At 36.3% G+C, this 17,550-nt stretch overlaps 1 protein-coding gene across 1 annotated transcript in view; it reads left to right on the plus strand.

Annotated features, from left to right (window-relative positions):
- The window catches only part of CDYL (chromodomain Y like), a 103,186-nt gene that overhangs the window by 13,376 nt on the left and 72,260 nt on the right, over positions 1-17,550 (plus strand). The gene's annotated exons all lie outside the window — the stretch shown is intronic.

Raw genomic sequence — 17,550 nt, forward strand, 5'->3', positions numbered from 1 at the left:
GTAATAGCTAGGGTCACAATTTGATATTTCTTCTGAAATGCCCAGTTAGAAATCCCCATATATGTAATGATCTTTAGAACTAGCTAGCTCCAATTTTAGAGCTAAATCCATGTTAAAGAAGCTTTTCTGTTTCAAATGTGTTGCCTTGTATTACTGTGATTCAGGCTAGACCTACTAAAAAGCTGTCTAATTATACTAGAAACTGTCTTGTAAATTATCTGAAAGCTGCAGTACTAAGCACAATTACATGGAAGCAAGTCCCATTATGTTGAGAATGAATTTTGAGTAAATCTGTCTTAGTAGCAAGAACTACAGTCAAAGCTAATGTAAAGAATCTATGGCTAGGACAATAAAAATGTATCTCAGACATTTCATCTAGATGTCTAGAAATGTGATGCTATCTCATAGAAATATGAAATCATGGAAGTTTGAGTGTGTGGACGTTTTGTTTTGGGAAGAAAGAAAGCAGGGCCTTCTAAAGAAAAATAGGTATTTAAATATTTTCTTACCTTGATATTAGCAACACAAAATACTAAAGTCAGATTACATACCAATTGAACTATGATCTAAAACTATCACTGTAGCATATTTCATAAGCATGTAAAAAGTTAGCTGAAAGTTTAATTCAAAATTATTTTCTAACAATAAAAACATCAGTATTGAATTACCTATAATGCTGTGGCACACCAGACAATATATAATGTTTCATGATTTGTTTTTTAAATGGACTCCCTCCTTCATTGCATAAAGTGTAAAGCAGATTATATGCCTTCATAAATCTAATGAATGGAATCTTAATAACTAAAGAGAAAAATATGCAGAATCTATAGAAAGGGAGGTATTTTATGTATAAATGCCCTCTTTTTACTTGAGTCAAAGAATAATACCCAACATTTTAGTTTGAAGTTGGTAAAGCCAATTGGTCCAATAATTTGGAAAGTGGTAGAACTTGACCTAAGAAGAAAATTGGAGAAAAGATTACCTTGGTCACATCCTCTGATTAGAAAGAGAGAGCATTTATTTTCATACCAACTGTGATCCCATTACCTGTTAGAACTTGATTAAAAATATTTCAAAAAACCAATAAAAATCAACAATTGTGAAATCAACAGTAATAAATAATTTACTTTGAACACCCTGATTTAATCAAGAGTGTTTAACTGTGCTGAAATATATGACTTAAAATACTTGCTGCTATATGGATGGATGGAGTACTGAGTGATCCTACTGTGTGTTCCTAATTCCAGATTATAGGCATGGGAAGGATAATGACTTTAGAGCTGCATATCCAATAGATTTTATTTAATTTATAGATTATGTGCTGTACTTGCAAAAATGTATTATGATTATGTAAAATTGAATTATATGTAAGAGCTCTGTAATGTTTTTAATAGTAGGTATTACTAGATCTTTCCTCAAACTGCCTTACTGTATCTGTACCTGAAATTTCAAGTTGCCATATTGTGACAATTACTTAACTGCCTCTTCCTTTTTCTTAGACATCTGTGTGGCAAAGGAGTTTAAAAAGAGAGCCCAGGTGCAGCAATGCTATCTTTCTCAGACCTGACTAAAAGCGTAAGAGTAACCATTAAGGTCTGAAGCCGAGAAAGAGGTCCAACTGTTTTCTTAAAAATTCCCTCTTCTGGTCTGTCATTCCTTCCTTTCTCCTTTCTTTCCTTCCTCAACAAATTTATAACCCACTGTTCATCCAGGAGTTGAAGGTAGCTTATATGGAAATCTCCATTTTTCTCCCCATATGCTGTCTAATGTTCAAATGGGTGGAAATATACCATACATGCAAGATAGTCATTTGGAGACATGTCTTCAGAGGACAGAGATGAGTTGCTGGGTCCCTGAGCTCAGGATTCTCAAGTAAAGAAACAATGGAGTGCCTTCCCTTGAATACTGGGTTCTGATGTACAAGAGGACAATTCATGAAGTCCCATGAGGGTTCCCAGGCAGAAAGCTCACAAATAGAGTACTCATCTACAGAGAAATTGTCCTTAAGAATATTGCTTCCAAATGGGAGTACCTTTACTCATGAAAACCCTTCAAGTTTTCAGAGCCCTAATGGCTTCTAATTGAGCCATGAGGGAACTTGCAGGCAGGAATATATAAGTGCTCAGCTTTACTATTTTGGCACTGGGACAAGCTGCATGTATTAGCCTTATATTTTGACCTGCACTGTAAAAGACTCCCCTACATGACTATATTTCTTTGCTTTGATTTCTGTGTTGTTGGTACACTGAGTATGGATTTCAGCTTGATACTTCTGCCTAAGCATCTCATGGTGGCCTTTTGTTTGCCTTTCAACCACACTGAACTAAGACTGTGAAAGCTTCAATTATTTCCTCACATTCTGTGATATTGCCTTGGGGATTCTATTGCTTGGGGCTTTGATGCCCTGGAGCAGTACAGGGGGCCAAAATCTCTAGAACAGTCTAATAATCAGTGGCTCAGGATTTAGTCAGATTTTTTCCCCCTTATTTAGGTGACTGGGTGAGAGGAAGAATGGAGTGATTGAATGAGGAGGCAGGAGAATTAAAGAAGATAAGAGATTAAAAGAATAGAGAGAATTATTTCTTTGGACAAATTATTTCCTCCTTCACACTGAGAGACTATTTTAAAAATATTCCCAGTAATAGCAATGAGAGCTGCCCATATACATCTGTAGTAAAATGAATTATTTATTGAAGTTGGATTTGGTATGGCTGCAACTCTGAACAGTAACTACAAAATCCTGTTGCAGGCTCCTCTTGCGTATCGTTATGCTGACTCGAGTTTTCCCATTCTTGAAATATTGAAGCCAAAATTTCTGCTAGTCATGAATCTGAAGGAAATGTCACTAGGCTCTAGTTAACACAAATCAAATCAAATCAAAGTTTATTGATTAGCCCTAAGGCCTTATCAAAATAACATTAGACAGTAATTAATTAATAAAACTCTTTACAAAAGTAATGTAGCAAGCAGATTAAATAAAACATGAATAAAAATAGAATAAGTATAAGTAGGTATACATATAAGTAAAAATACAAATCATACAGATCATATTTCCATATCACCCCGGCAATTCACTCCAATCGACCCCACATATGTAGATATCAAACGCATTGCTTTGCTTAAAAACAAGGCTGTGTTGTATGTTATTTTTGGGTTTTGACCACACATAAAATATGTTATTCTAATATGTGAATCTCAGTGGGTCATTCGTTTAACATATGGGCCAAGGTGTAAGTCTCTCACCGTCTTATGCAAGTTACAGTCGAATAGTATGTGTGCTATATCCTCAATTTCAGGTGCTCCACATACACAAATGCGTTCATTATAAGGGATCCTGTTAAATCTCCCATATCTGACCATGGTATCAAGTTTTTCGAATCTAGCTCGTGTGAATACCTCCCTAAGTTGTTTTGGCATTTGCATTTTTAAGTAATTATCGGTTTGAAATGTATAACAGCTCAGCCATTTTAAATTGCCAAGCTTACTGAGGGTGGCTATATCTTTTTGCGCTTCGATATCCAAAATTCTTTGTACAGCTGTCTTTTTAGCTTGATCTCCAAGAACATCGGAGGCTGGGAGACCACAATTCCTTATAAAATTTATCAATTGTGTGATCCAAGTGGTCTGTCGTTGGGATTTTATCTGTTCTAATAAACACAATCTAGGAAGTCTATCGGATTCCATTTCATTAATTTTATACCAGTAATTATATGCTCTGATTTTAGTTTGTGAATAGATTGTGTAAATTCCCAGTTCAGCTGTAACAGCGGCAGCTGAAGTCCTTTTATCTAAACCCAGGATGCTTCTCAGATTCTGTGTTTGTGTTTGTTCTATTGTTGTTGTAGAATCTAAGCCCCAAACTTCTTCTGCGTATAAAAGCATAGGAGTTACCTTAGCTTTATATACTTTAATTATCGGGGTCAAGGAGGCTGGGTAACTATTAGTTTTTAATTTGAGCAGTAGGTTCATACGTGCCCTTGCTCTAAGCAAGCTCCTTTGATGGTGGCAAACCCAAGATCTAGTCTCAGAGAAAATTACCCCAAGGTAAGGAAAGGCTAACACAAGATTTGCAGGATGATGAAAATTCTTTAGGTAAAATCTCTATAGAGGGTGATTACCTGTCAAATCATAATAATGATATTATAATAACATTGGTATAGACTGTTGGGAAACTGTGAACAGGTAAAACAGCCTAGGAAAGTAGTTGGAACAGGAAAGTAATTTGGCTAGCTAGTTAGCTAGCTAGCTGTCACATTGAGAAAATATTTTAAATATTGCCAGGATTGGAAAAGAGATCTGTCAATTGATGTCAGTGGCAAAATTGAACAATTGGATAGATGGTATTGGGTAAAAGTGTGTGAACTCCAACACCCCAAGATGAACCAAATATAGAGAAAGTAAAATGTAGAAACTAGAATACCAGTAGCTTTGATGAGAAGTTTTCTGGACTTTAAATATTTGTGTTCTACTTGTAATAAAATATGTATATGTGTAGAAAGTGTAGAAAAAAGTGTTTTCTACACTTTAAAATTTTTGAGCTCTACTTGTAATAAAATATCTCTCTAAAGTGCCTTAATCATATATAATATTTTCTTCATTTGTATAAGCTGCTTCTGTCAATTTTCCCCAAATCTATGCCATTCATCATCCAGCATCTTGAATTTTATTCTGAAAATCCCCAGTGGTCAGATTGTTCAGGAAACCCAGGTGATTGCAGTGTAACTGCAAAATTAAATGGTTTGAAACCATAGCTAGAATTTTCGTATGTGATTTCACATATAACAGAGGTTAAAACATTTCACACTCTATAAAGCAGTGTATTTAAGTTATATTGGTTTTGCAAAATATTTCCAATAATTACACAAAAATACGTTATGTAAATAAAAAACATACAAATGAAAAATAGATTATGAATGTTTTTATTGTGTTAGCTACATAAAGTAGGAAGCAACAAAGCTTTTAAAAAATTTGGTGGAAAAGACCCTACATTTTTGGCAGTTAAAAACATGAATTCAATTTTTTTGAAATTTTTAACATTTAAATTGAGAAAAAATATAAAATATAGACAATATACTAAAATATACTAGAAAAAACACAGCTAAATGGAAGAGTTCTCAAACTTAAAAAAAATAGAAATCAGAAAAGATAAAGATATGAAAACCAAACAAACCAAGGGGAAAAAACTACCTTACATATTAAATTTATCAATGGTCACTGGTTTACTAATAAATACCATATAGTATTATGGTATAATAAAATACAACATACTATTGTAAAATAACATAAATTTTAAAAGCTTTATATTTTGAAAAAGGTAAATATAGAATATTTTGAACAAGAGAAAAAAACCCTTCATTTGCTGCATTTGAATAGCTATTTTTGACTAGTTAGGTAGATACAGAATGGAAAAGCAATTACGTTGTACTTTAGTTTAGAAAGGGGTTTTATGAGAGTATTAAGAATTATTGAAGACCTTTCTTTACCTTTTTGTGAAATCATATGCATAGGTAATATGGCTATTCTACTTTATTTTATATATTCGTTTAGAATGGATGAGCATGGAAGTAGATGTCTGCAAGTAATATCAAAAGACAGCAAACAGGTTTTAAACTGGCTCTGTGGGACAAGCATCCAGTTCAAAATTATTCTGAACGTTCACAGTAGGATAGTTTAATCAAAATATACATCTTAAGAGAGGATTGCCAGTGAAAAAAGCTACAGGGATGATAGGATAAAGGTACATAACAGAGATATTTAGAATGGGACACTATATCTAAATGTAAATAAGATGAGAGAAGTAGAGGGCCTAATGCTAGAGAACATAAATGAGCATAACAAAGTTGGAGGAATGGAGCCAGTGCTATGCAATTCAGTAATTTCCCTCAAGTACATTAGTCTTCAACCTTGGGTTCAATGTTTTTTGAATAAAATTGTTTATTCTACATTGGTTCAACACCCAGAACATTTCATTGTCCTCATGAAAACCTTATATACAGGTCAGGAAGCTACAATACTGTCAGAACATAGCAAACAGACTGGCTCCAGGTTGATAACTGAATGAGACAAGGCTGTATCCTCTCCCCTTATTTATTCAACATATAGGCTGAATATATATTAAAGGTAGCTAGATTGGAAGAAGATAAGCGTGATTTTAAAATTGGGGGAAGAAACAGCAGTAGCCTGTGCTATGCTGTTGACACTACTCTGGTAGCCCAAAATGAAATGATCTGCAAAGTCAAGTAATAAAAGTGAAGGAGCACAGTGAAAAAATGGGACTAAAATTAAATAAAAGAAGACCAAACTAATAATGGGTAGAACAACCAGCCTTATAATTGGCAGTGAAGATATTGAAGTAGTGGATAACTTCTGCCTTTCTAGATCAACTATCAACAATATAGGAACAAGCTGCCAATAAATACACTGCAGACTAGTATTTGGTAGAGTAGCTATGAAGACCTTGGAAAAGTTATCCAAATGCTGTCGTGTTTACATCTACAAAGATCACAATTGTGCAAGCCATGATATTCCTTTTGACACTCTATGAAAGTGAAACTTGGACTTTGAGGAAGCAGAATAGGAAGAGTATTGACAGTTTTGAACTTTGGTGTTGGAGAATACTCCTGAGAATACTGTGGACAGCTAAAAAAACAAATGGATCATTGAACCAACCTAGAATTCTCACTTGAGGCACAAATGACCGGTCTCATATTATCCTTTAGATACATTATATGAAGATCTAGCTCCCTGGAGAGGGCTCTAATGCTGGGAAAGGTGGAAGGAAAGAGAAGAAAAAGATGGCCAGCAGCAAGGTGGATGGACTCAGTTACAGCAGTAATGGGTGCACCATTGGAAGACCTGAAGGACTAGGTTAGAGACAGAGTGTTGTGGAGAAAATCTGTCTACATGGTCACTAAGAGTTGATAGTGAGTTGATGGCACATAATCAAATGTCATAGTGTATTGGGATGACATGATTTTTTTCAGAAAACCTATATTTGCACAAGATATGTCAGAGCGACTCTGTAAACAAACTATTTGCTGAGTTGGAAAAATGTATGTTTAATCTTCTCTAGTTGAATTATTTGGGTCAGTAAATCTCTACAAAAGGAATATAAATGGATCCTACAAGCATACAATCTATATTCTCATGGCAAGCACCTAAAGTTTGAAGAATGTGCAACATTTTCTGGGCGTTGTTAATTTTTATAGAAAATTCATCTTTAACTTTATCAAGTGCATCAGACTGCTATCTCAACTCTTAAAGAAAGGATGTAGGTTCAAAGTGTTACTTAAAGAGCAAGCAACATTTCAGGAGTTTAAAGTCCCTTTTCCTTTCCAAACACTGCTCAAATAGCCAGACCCTTCCAGTGCCTTCACGGGGCATACAGCTGCTTCAGATATGGCATTAGGAGCTGTTCTCCAAGCAGAGAAAGGAAGGGGTGATTTCTTGCCATGAGTATTCCATTCCAGATTGTTTCTCTCAGCTGAATTAAGAATTAAAACATTTGAATAAAAAGTAGCTTGTGGTAAACACAATGTTCCAGCAATGGAGGCATTGGTAGTCAACATGTCCAGCCAAGCGCTATCCACTGCAGAACACAATATCCTCCAGAAAGGCCTCAACTATAACATGGACAGTGCTAATAAGCTAGAATTCTGTGCAGCCTTATAAACCCCACTCCATTCTAGTACTGAAGATGTTACCTAGCCAGGTAATGAAACGTTTGCAAGAAAACAACCAAGCTCAGAGAATCCCAAGGACTCCACAATGGAGGCATTTCCTAGAGGGAGCAGTCACTGAACAACAACAGTGTGCATGGCAGGGTTGCAATAAGAAAGCCACTACTTTCCAAAAAGAACATTGCTGCCCATCTATGGTTTGCGAAAGACCACGTGGATAAGCCAGAAGGCTATTGGAAGAATGTTCTGTGGACGGATGAGACCAAAATAGAACTTTGTGGCTTGACTGAAAAGTGTTATGTGTGGCAAAAGATAAACACTGCATTCCAGCATAAGGACCTTATTCCATCGGTGAAACGTGGTGGTGGCAGTCTAATAGTTCGATCTTGCTGTTTCTGGACCACGATGGCTTGCCATCATTGATGGAACTATGAATTCTGAATTGTATCACCCAATTGTCTTTGAAAGTCAGGATGTCTGTCCATGAACTGAAGCTCAAGAGAAAGTGGGTCACGCAGCAAGACAGTGACCCAAAACACACAAGTTGTACAACCAACGAATGGTTAAAGCAGAAGAAAGTTCATGTTTTGGAATGGCCAAGTCAAAGTCCTGACCTTAATTCTATAGAAGTGTTGTGGAAGGACCTGAAGTGGTTAGTTTGTGCGAGGAAGCCCACCAACATCCCTGATTTGAAGCTGTTCAGTAAGGAGAAATGGGCTAAAATTCCTCCAGCCATGTGTAGTCTCGTAGAAATGACTCTCTGAAAAGGCAGAAAGAAGGAGGGAGAGGTATAAGTTGTGGGTATCCAGAAGAATGGAAACAATAATGGGTCTGGGATAATTGGGGAATGAATAAAATGAGTGGTCATTGGATACAAAAGTGAGAATATATAGAGGAAACAAGATGGACAGGTGAGGAGATGTGAATGTAAGTGGTGCTTGAAAGTTTGTGAATCCTTTTGAATTTTCAATATTTCTGTATAAATATGACCTAAAAAATTATCTGTTCTCCATACAAATGAGTCAGTAATATTATACTGAATCATGATGGTGTCAGTATCATGATTTGGGCCTGCTTTGCTGCCTCTGGACCAGGATGGCTTGCCATCATTGATTGAAGTATGAATTCTGAATCATACCAGCAAATTTTATATATTTATTTCTCATATTTATTTAGCTGCCCATCTCACAATAAAGTGTCTAGGCACCTTACAATAAAAACAATAATAAAAACCAAATGTTAAAAACTATAAATTCTACAGGAAGATGTCAAGGTACCTGTCCGTGAACTTAAGCTCAAGAGGAAGTGGGCCATTCAGCAAGACAGCGACCCAAACCAAGTCATACAACCAAAGAATGGTTAAAGCCAAAGAAAGTGAATGTTTTGGAATGGCCAAGTCAAAGTCCTGATCTTAATCCTATAGAAATGTTGAGGAAGGACCTGAAGCAGGCAGTTCATGCAGGAAGCCCGCCAGTATCCCTGAGTTGAAGCTGTTCTGTAAGGAGGAATGGGCTAAAATTCCTCTTAGCCGATGTATAGGACTGATCAGCAGTTACCAGAAACATCTAGTTGCAATTGTTGCTGCCCAAGGGGGACAAAACAGTCACTGAAAGCAAAGGTTCACATACTGTAGTGATATGTGGGAATGACCCTGGGAGACAGGAGGGAGAGCAGCAGACTGGACAACCAGTGTGTAAAAGGTACCTCAGCCCACAGAAAAAGGGAGGGTATGGGAAATGTTTCAGAAGAGACTCTCCCTAATTTTCCAGAGAGTGAAAAGAAAGGAGGGGAGAAATACTTTCAGTCTTGCAAGATTCTGTTAATGTAACCTTACAATAAAGACAGGACTAGTACTCTTGGTTGTGCTTCTTCTCTGGACTACCTCGCATGGCTAACAGATACTTTTGCCACATGTAGATATGTAGCTTTGGATCATTTTCCTCAATAAATGAACAAGTATAATGTTTTTAACTCATTTGTTTAAATGAGTTCTCTTTAGTTTTGGGACTTTTGGAGAACAGGTCACATTTTAGGTCATATTTATACAGAAACATTGAAAATTCAAATTCATTATATATTCAGTCTTTCACACCATATCTCAAAAGCAATTAAGTATTCATGTCCCTATTTATTGCAGTGTCTCTTTGATCATGTTTACTAGTTGTTGTCTTTTGCAGCTGTTCCAAATGTTCAGAGATCAGTGGGAAAGAGAATCCATTATTGTTACAGAGTTCAAAAGTCTGTACTCATGAACCACTCTCATCTTTCTACATCACAAAAAAAGTTGGCCTTGAGGCTGGAGATGTACATTGTCTAATAAAACCCTTCCAAACTTGTCATCCATAGGTTCCTTTAAAGAAGCCAATTTATGCAGACGTAGGGTCCTGAGCTCCTGGAACCATGCTTATAGTATACAAGTGTAGGAGCCTTCTATTTTCATGAGTGGCCTCTACTTGCATGAGTGGTTCTGTTGTCTCAGTGGGCAAGACATATTTGCAATCAGTAGCCAGATGTAATGGACTGTAAGAATAATTCTGAGATTTTTTCTCCATCCTGATTCCTGCTTTGAGTCCAGGAATCAGACCATTGTCTAGGCTGTGGCTCTTCCTCCTGTCTAACAAGGTTATTGTCACAGCCACACTACATCAGTTGTCTATGGATCCAGAATCCAGTAGGACAGACAATTTTATAGGAACTCATCTCAAGCAAAGAACAAAGAGAATAAATGGCCAGTGCTTTGAATTGTATATTGGAACTCTCCTTAATTGTTGGATGACCCATTTCTGAGCTTCTAAAGTAGGATCTAGCTCATTTCCTGAGAAAGCAGGCTTGGGACAATCAGGGCACTTAATTACAAAATGGCCTTTAGTTCCATAAGAATTACAGGAAAATTTTGCAGGGTAGACAATATAAACAAAGACCAAGCATGTGCCCTCAATCTAATGTATCAGGTGTATCTTATTGAACCAGCTCATCCCACAATTCATTAGATAGGCTTCTTTAAATTGGTCAGTTAATGTCACTTTCCTCCAGTGAACATCTCTAGAATAATGTTAAAAGTCAGCTCCACAATTTGCAAATTTCAGTTAGCTGTTTGATTAATATGGTCTTCAGAGGAAGAGGTCAGTTTAAGCATAAAAGTGGCACAATTGTCCAAAACAGGGTTGTTGTTTTCAGTGATTGAAATTGCCCATTTGGTAGCTCCATCTGTCAAGGGTCCAGGTATAAATCCTACCTGGAAAATTTAGTTGGTCTTAAGGATATAAATCATACTTAGTGAAGAAAGCTTTGAACTTCTTTGGACTTCTGTCAAATTTATCATCAAGGAATCAGGAGAGTATACAGTAGTATATAGTCACAAGAGTTGGAGTGGTTAGAGTTCCTGTGTCATCTGGGTAATTGAGTCAGATAGATAATCTGGGCATCTATCTAGTTCTGGTGCAAGTCCACTTGATTCATATATTGGAGCTTTTTTACCTTAATTGTTTTAAAATTGCATTCAGTTTTGATCACTGGCCATAATAATAAACCTATGTGCAGGTAGCACTTTCACTCCACCTATCTTTCTCACATGAGGCAGCTGTGCTAGTACACAAAGTTTGTAGACATACAATCCAATGCAGTTTGTTAGCCATGACAACATTATACAGTTGTAGACCTGAACACCTTCCCTTCTTTCTTTACCTCACATAACTTCTTTTAATTGCCATTTTAATGTATATTTAATGTATGTTGTGTGTGTGTATTTACACATGTTGGTCAAAGACTGTAATAAAGGTTTACCTACTGCCTAAACAGGTGTTTGTTTTTTAGCAGCCTGGTCATGGTGGCTTCCATACATAGAGAGGCAGTGTTGAGTCTACAGGGGGCAATTAATGATGGATTTTGCCTTTCTATCTTGAAAAAAACTTTAAGTATTCAAAATGAACTAGACTTTTAAAAGAACAATTTGTATAAGGAAGACACCCCCCCCCCAAGAAAAGCCCTATGTGAATTGTATCAAACATGTTCATTGTTTACTGGGATGGCCGCAACTTTGAGGACAGGTTGTAAGTCTCCCTGTTTAGCACTGTTGTAACTTTGAACAGTTTACTGAATGAATGGTTGTAAGTTGAGGACTGTATTAGGTTTATTGCATGTGACAGATCTTGTCATGCTACTGTTTGAACAAGAATACCCTCTCCTGCAAATACAGTACTAACTCTATTATTTTTTTTAGCTTATGGTTGGTAGTATTAAACGATGATTTTCAAGACATCTGCCTTTTATTTATTTTAAGGAAATGTCTGCTTCAGATGGAGCTACCTTGCCCAGTAGCAAAATCACGAAATATTGCACAGATAACAAACCTCTTTCTTCTGAAGTTCAACAGTATTTTGTTTAAACTCTGTCAGGGTCTGTGTTCCAGAAGTTATCAGGATGTTTTATATATCTGAATTTTGAAGTTTCATATGTGCGTGCATGTATATATATAGCACATACACATAACTCTTATTTTGTTTGTGTATCTTCTCCATAGCCTGCTTTCTCATAGAATTGGAATAGAATGGTTGCCAGAGAGGGAACACGTCCTCTGGGAAGTCCTGAAATTTAAGTAGACATCTCAAAGTGTATATATTGATTGGTACCTGTGTGTTTACCATTATTTGATTATCAATAATACCCTTGTAGATTTTATTTTACCCTATAAAAATGAATAAATTAATTTTAAAAATGAAAGAATCCTGCAGTCTCTATAGCATGCATTTTATAAACAACCTTAATAAGCTTAGGAAAGGAAAAAGAAGTCAGTACTTTTTGTGGATCTTTTCATAATTGTTGAAAGAACTTGCTCTTTCTCTCAATATAAAGAGCTCTGTGCAATATCCTATTTCTTAAAATTATCTGTTACTTACCCAAAAGACAAAAGTGAAGATCATGTCAACTTGATTTGATAGCAGTGCTACACTATCTTATATAACTCAGTCTTTTACCTATTTTATGACATAATTAAAGTCAGTTCTATTAGGAATTTATATAGATCTTCACACTTTTGACAAATATTTAGAACTAAACATATTTATTAAATACTTAATGAGATAGAATGAGTGTGCTGATTAAAATATACCTGCTAATACAGAAACTACTAAATTATAGTTTAAATTACTTGCTAAATAATTCCACCAAGAGCCAGTGCCTTAGGCACAAAGTCAGCTGGGTGACCTTGGGCCAGTCACTCTCTTTCAGCCATGGGAAGCAAGGCAATGGCAAACCACTTCTGAAAACCTTGCCAAGAAAACTGCAGGAATTAGTCCAGGCAGTTGGTAGGAGTCAACACTGACTTGAAGGCACCCCCCTCCCCCCAAAAAGTAATTCTACAGTTATTGATTAAATTCACATTATAAAAAAGGAAACATATGACTCCTATATAAAATTCCTGTGTGATGCTACTAATGGCCAGTATTGAAAAGTACCTGTCCAACACATTGCTGCTATCCATAGGAATCTAGATAGCCTTCAGTACCTGAATATTTTTAGCAGGGCATAGCAATGTGCATGGTTTGCTCTCAATGTGTGTGGTTTGAGAGGTCAAGCCCTAGGCCCCTGCAGTGTGGGGTGCCTCTGGGCTTGGGACTCTCTCCTCTCCTCTTTAACATCTACATGAAACCCCTGGGTAAGATCATCCAAAGGCATGCGATGCAGTATTATCAGTACGCTGATGATATCCAGCTATACATCTCCACCCCTGGCCAGGCAGGTGATGCAGTTGCAGTGCTGACCAAGTGCCTGGAGGGTCTGGATGGGGAGAAACCAACTTCGATTCAACCCTGGCAAGATGGAGTGGCTTTGGGGTTTCAGCCCCCCAGGGTCTGATGATTTGTTATCTTTGACTCTGGACAGGGTTGCGCTTCCCCAGACTGAGATGATGCATAATTTGGGGGTCCTCCTGGACTCACAGCTCCTGCTTGAGGAGCAGATGGCAGCTGTGGCTAGGGGGCTTTTGCACAGATTTGCCTTGTGTGCCAGTTGTGCCCTTTCCTGGACTAGGAGGCCTTGCTTATGGTCACACATGCCTTAGTCACTCCTGGTTTAGATTACTGTAATGCACTTTACATGGGGCTGCCCTTAAAGGCCACTCAGAAGCTACAACTGCTCCAGAACTCAGTGGTGCACGCACAGTGTTCCTAGATTTGCCCACATTACACCTCTGTCGTGCGAGCTGCACTGGTTCCCAGTTTTCTTCTGGGTGCAATTCAAGGTGCTGGTTTATCACCTTTAAAGCCTTACATGATACAAGACCAGGTTATTTGTGGGACCGCCTCACCCTAAGAGGAGTTGCCCGTTCTAAGAGATTGGATAGGGTAGGCATGCTCCAGGTCCCTTCCCTGAATTCTTGCCATCTAGCAAGGCCTCAGAAATGTGCCTTTTCCATGGCTGCCCCTAACTTATGTAACACCCTCCCCCTGATGATTTAGCAGCCCCTCCTCCCACTTTTAGCCTTTCAAAAGGCCATGAAGACCTGGTTTTTACCCAGGCGCGGGGATAGAATGAGGATATCTGGAGCTGGTTGTGGGGCATCCCAAGGGGATGATTGAGGCACTGGGTTTTTGTTTTATTTTGTGGTTTTACATTTTATAGTTATTGGTTTTATTGTTGTAAGCTGCCCAGAGCTGTGTTTAAGATAGGCGGCCATACAAATCTTCTACATAAATAAATAAATCTTCTTCAGTAAGTAAGTCTCAAAGTTTTAAAGCAGGTTGAAATAGAATAGCGTCACTACACAGAGCATGATTGCAGTAGCCCTATGATTCTTCTGGTATTACTAAGAATCCACTGAGAGGTAGGTTGGGATAATCTAGCAGATTTAAGATGAGTGGTGACCAGTTTTCAAGAGAAATACTGTTCTTAAGATACAATTGAATTATCACTGTTGAAGCCAACAACGAAGATGCCTTTAGGTTACATTCAGAATGAATTTCATTAAACTGTCTTGAATCCAAAAATGAATTTAAGCATGCATGATTTGGTTTATTTGAACTGATAAGTTTTTAATAAGTTTTCCATGGCAGCCCCCTACCCTTTGAACCTTCTGAGAAACTGTAAAGAGCTGGTTTTTCCCCAAAGTATTGGGATAGGTTGAAGCTGGAGTTGTGGGTTGCATCAAGAGGTTTTGGGTGTGGTGCCAGATTTTAGTTGTTTCTGTTTTTATTTTTTGTTGTTAATTTTTTGTATGGTGTTGTTTTCATATTATGATTGTGAACCACCCAGAATTCTGGTTTGAAATGGGGGGGGCATACAAATATATTTAGATTAAATAAATAAGTTGGCATATTAGCACTAGTGATTTGTGGTTCTCTACGTCACTCCAAATACTAAGCAAACAGAGTGTAATTTGCCCTACAGTTAAGTATGAAAACATTTCAAATTCCTAATAGCTCTACTATCTTGTCCCAAAATTCAAACAACAGACATAGTCAAATGAGCGGAAGTAAAAACAAAAACAAAAAAACAAAACAGAAAGTAAAATATTATGTTCTCATAGGCTTAGAGGCTATGTCAGGGTCAGGATCCAGGGCTAGAGAAGTGAAGAGAGTGGAGGATAGTTCTGCCATATTCATTCTGTTATGTGTCCTGGATTTTTAAGAATATGGATATGAAATACAGGTCATTCTCGTTTAACAACCACAATTGGAGTTGGCAACTTGGTTGTTAAGTGAAGCAGTCACTAAGTGAAATCACATGTGTACTTATGATTTTACGTAAGCTTTCCTTTGCTTTACAGAACTGCAAAGGTCGTAAATATGAGGACTGGTTGCAAAGTTACTTTTTTATCACCACTGTAACTGCAAATAGTCACTGTATGAGGCAGTTTCTGAATGAGGACTACCTGTACTGAATTTCACTAATAGGGTGGAAGCAATTGTAAAGTATAGAAGTGCTTTCTAAATGAGTACATTTTCCTATTCATTGACAATTAAGTTGTAAGATGGTGTGTTCATATAGCAGAACTAAATATAAAGAAATCTATGCTAAGTTAACTTTCATTTGAAAGTGGGCTTGAGGTTCTTGGATAGTTCTTAAAATTGTATGCTATGTAATAAAATGGTCACTTTATGCATTGCTTCTCATAGAGGTTTTACAAACAGTAGGGGAGTAAAATGTAAAAAAAAAAAAAGATTAAACATTTGCAAAATCTGCTTTGAAACTAAACTGGAATTTAAATAATAAGGCTTTCTTTTTATTAAAGACTGTAATAGATTTCAAATTTTAGAAAGTATAAGATCTGCCAGGGTTTGGGTGGAGATTGTCAATAATTACTTCCCTACCAGCAAGAGTCATTGTGTAGTCCAGTGCTTACCAGTGGATAAAAGGAATCTTTCCATTGCAGAATACAAAATATAAATTGAGTCCACATTATCTAAAGACAGTTAAACATAAGAAATATATTTCACGCAAACATATTTGGTATACATAATAGAAATGAGATATCTTTAGAATGGTCAGCTACTTGAAATGAAACTAGTTTAACAATAACGTGCATAAAGACAGGTCAAGAATAATTCAAATTTTGATTCATTCCATGTCTGTCTATCTCTTGGTCTATTTATGTATTATTTACACCTTTATTCATTTCCTTTGAGTACCAAATTGGTTAAAACAATTCACCAATATATGAATACCTGCTATTGCTGGGTTTTAGGTTTTAGATTTTTTTTTTATTTACAAGAACATGCTAATCAAAGCAGATTTTTAAACTTATTTGCATATATGTGATACATTTATGCTTATCTCAGCAGATTCATTTCCATGGATTGGTAGGATAATTCTATGTTTTAATAGAAATGATTTGTATAATACAATGATGAGCCAACAGTATGTAGGAATGCTGAATATGTAGAGAGGGACCACTTTTGCTATATGTATTCTACAAGCCAATATTTCTGACTGGAATGAGTTCTAATGAATATGAGTTTTGCAAGATGTAGGCCCTTTAATGATGAAAAAAAATAGGTGGAAGATATGTAGCAATGTTATGCTCTTGTATAAAATCCTCATATATTATACCTATCCAAATCCTGCTACTTAGTAAGGTGATGTAATTTGTTAAATCTAGGGAAAAGAATATGAGGCAAAGAATCCTGTACTATCAACAATATCTCCCTTATGATATCCTGTTTTACAGGAGCAAGCAAACAGGTTACTTATGGCAGTCTCATATATTCAGTGTTGAAATATTTGTTGTGATAACATACCCAGAAGAAATATTTTAAACAGCTAAATTCAGAACAAATAAATATATTTTAATGTGATCATTCAAAGTCAGTGAAATTAACTTGGTTTGGAAATTGAAAACTAAACTTCCACGTGATTTGAAGGCATACCAAATTTTAGAATTTCTTAATTGTCGTCTTTTTGTAGTCACTTTATAGTTATTTGTTTCATTTCAGAGTGGTCTGTTATATAAGTATTTTTTAGCAAAGTTCTACTTTAGAAAAATACAAAGCTTAAGTATTTTGTAAGTATTATGTATGGTATGCATAGGGAGAGAGAGATAATTTACTAAGAATTTAAATAGGACATCAAGAGGAAACATTAAATGTTTTGTTATCTTCAATATGATGAGTGTATGAATAACATTAATATATTAAGTTACAGTATATCTGATCTATAGATGTTTATGATTAATGTTGAGAAATTTCCCAAGAGGAACTGATTTCCGCTAATACAGATTTACTATGATGTACATTCCTGTCATCTTAAAAAAAATTATTTTATCTTATGTTCCCTGTCTTGGCAGTAATATAGAAAGGCAAAATTAGTAATGAATTTAAAAACATTTTTACGTCCTTAATTTGCCCATTAAGGAGCTATTTCCCCTCCTCCAACATTT

This window comes from Python bivittatus, unplaced genomic scaffold, assembly GCF_059951505.1.
Source record: "Python bivittatus isolate LINGU-HERP-01145 unplaced genomic scaffold, Pbiv_v1 ctg000840_np1212, whole genome shotgun sequence".
Lineage (NCBI taxonomy): Eukaryota > Metazoa > Chordata > Lepidosauria > Squamata > Pythonidae > Python > Python bivittatus.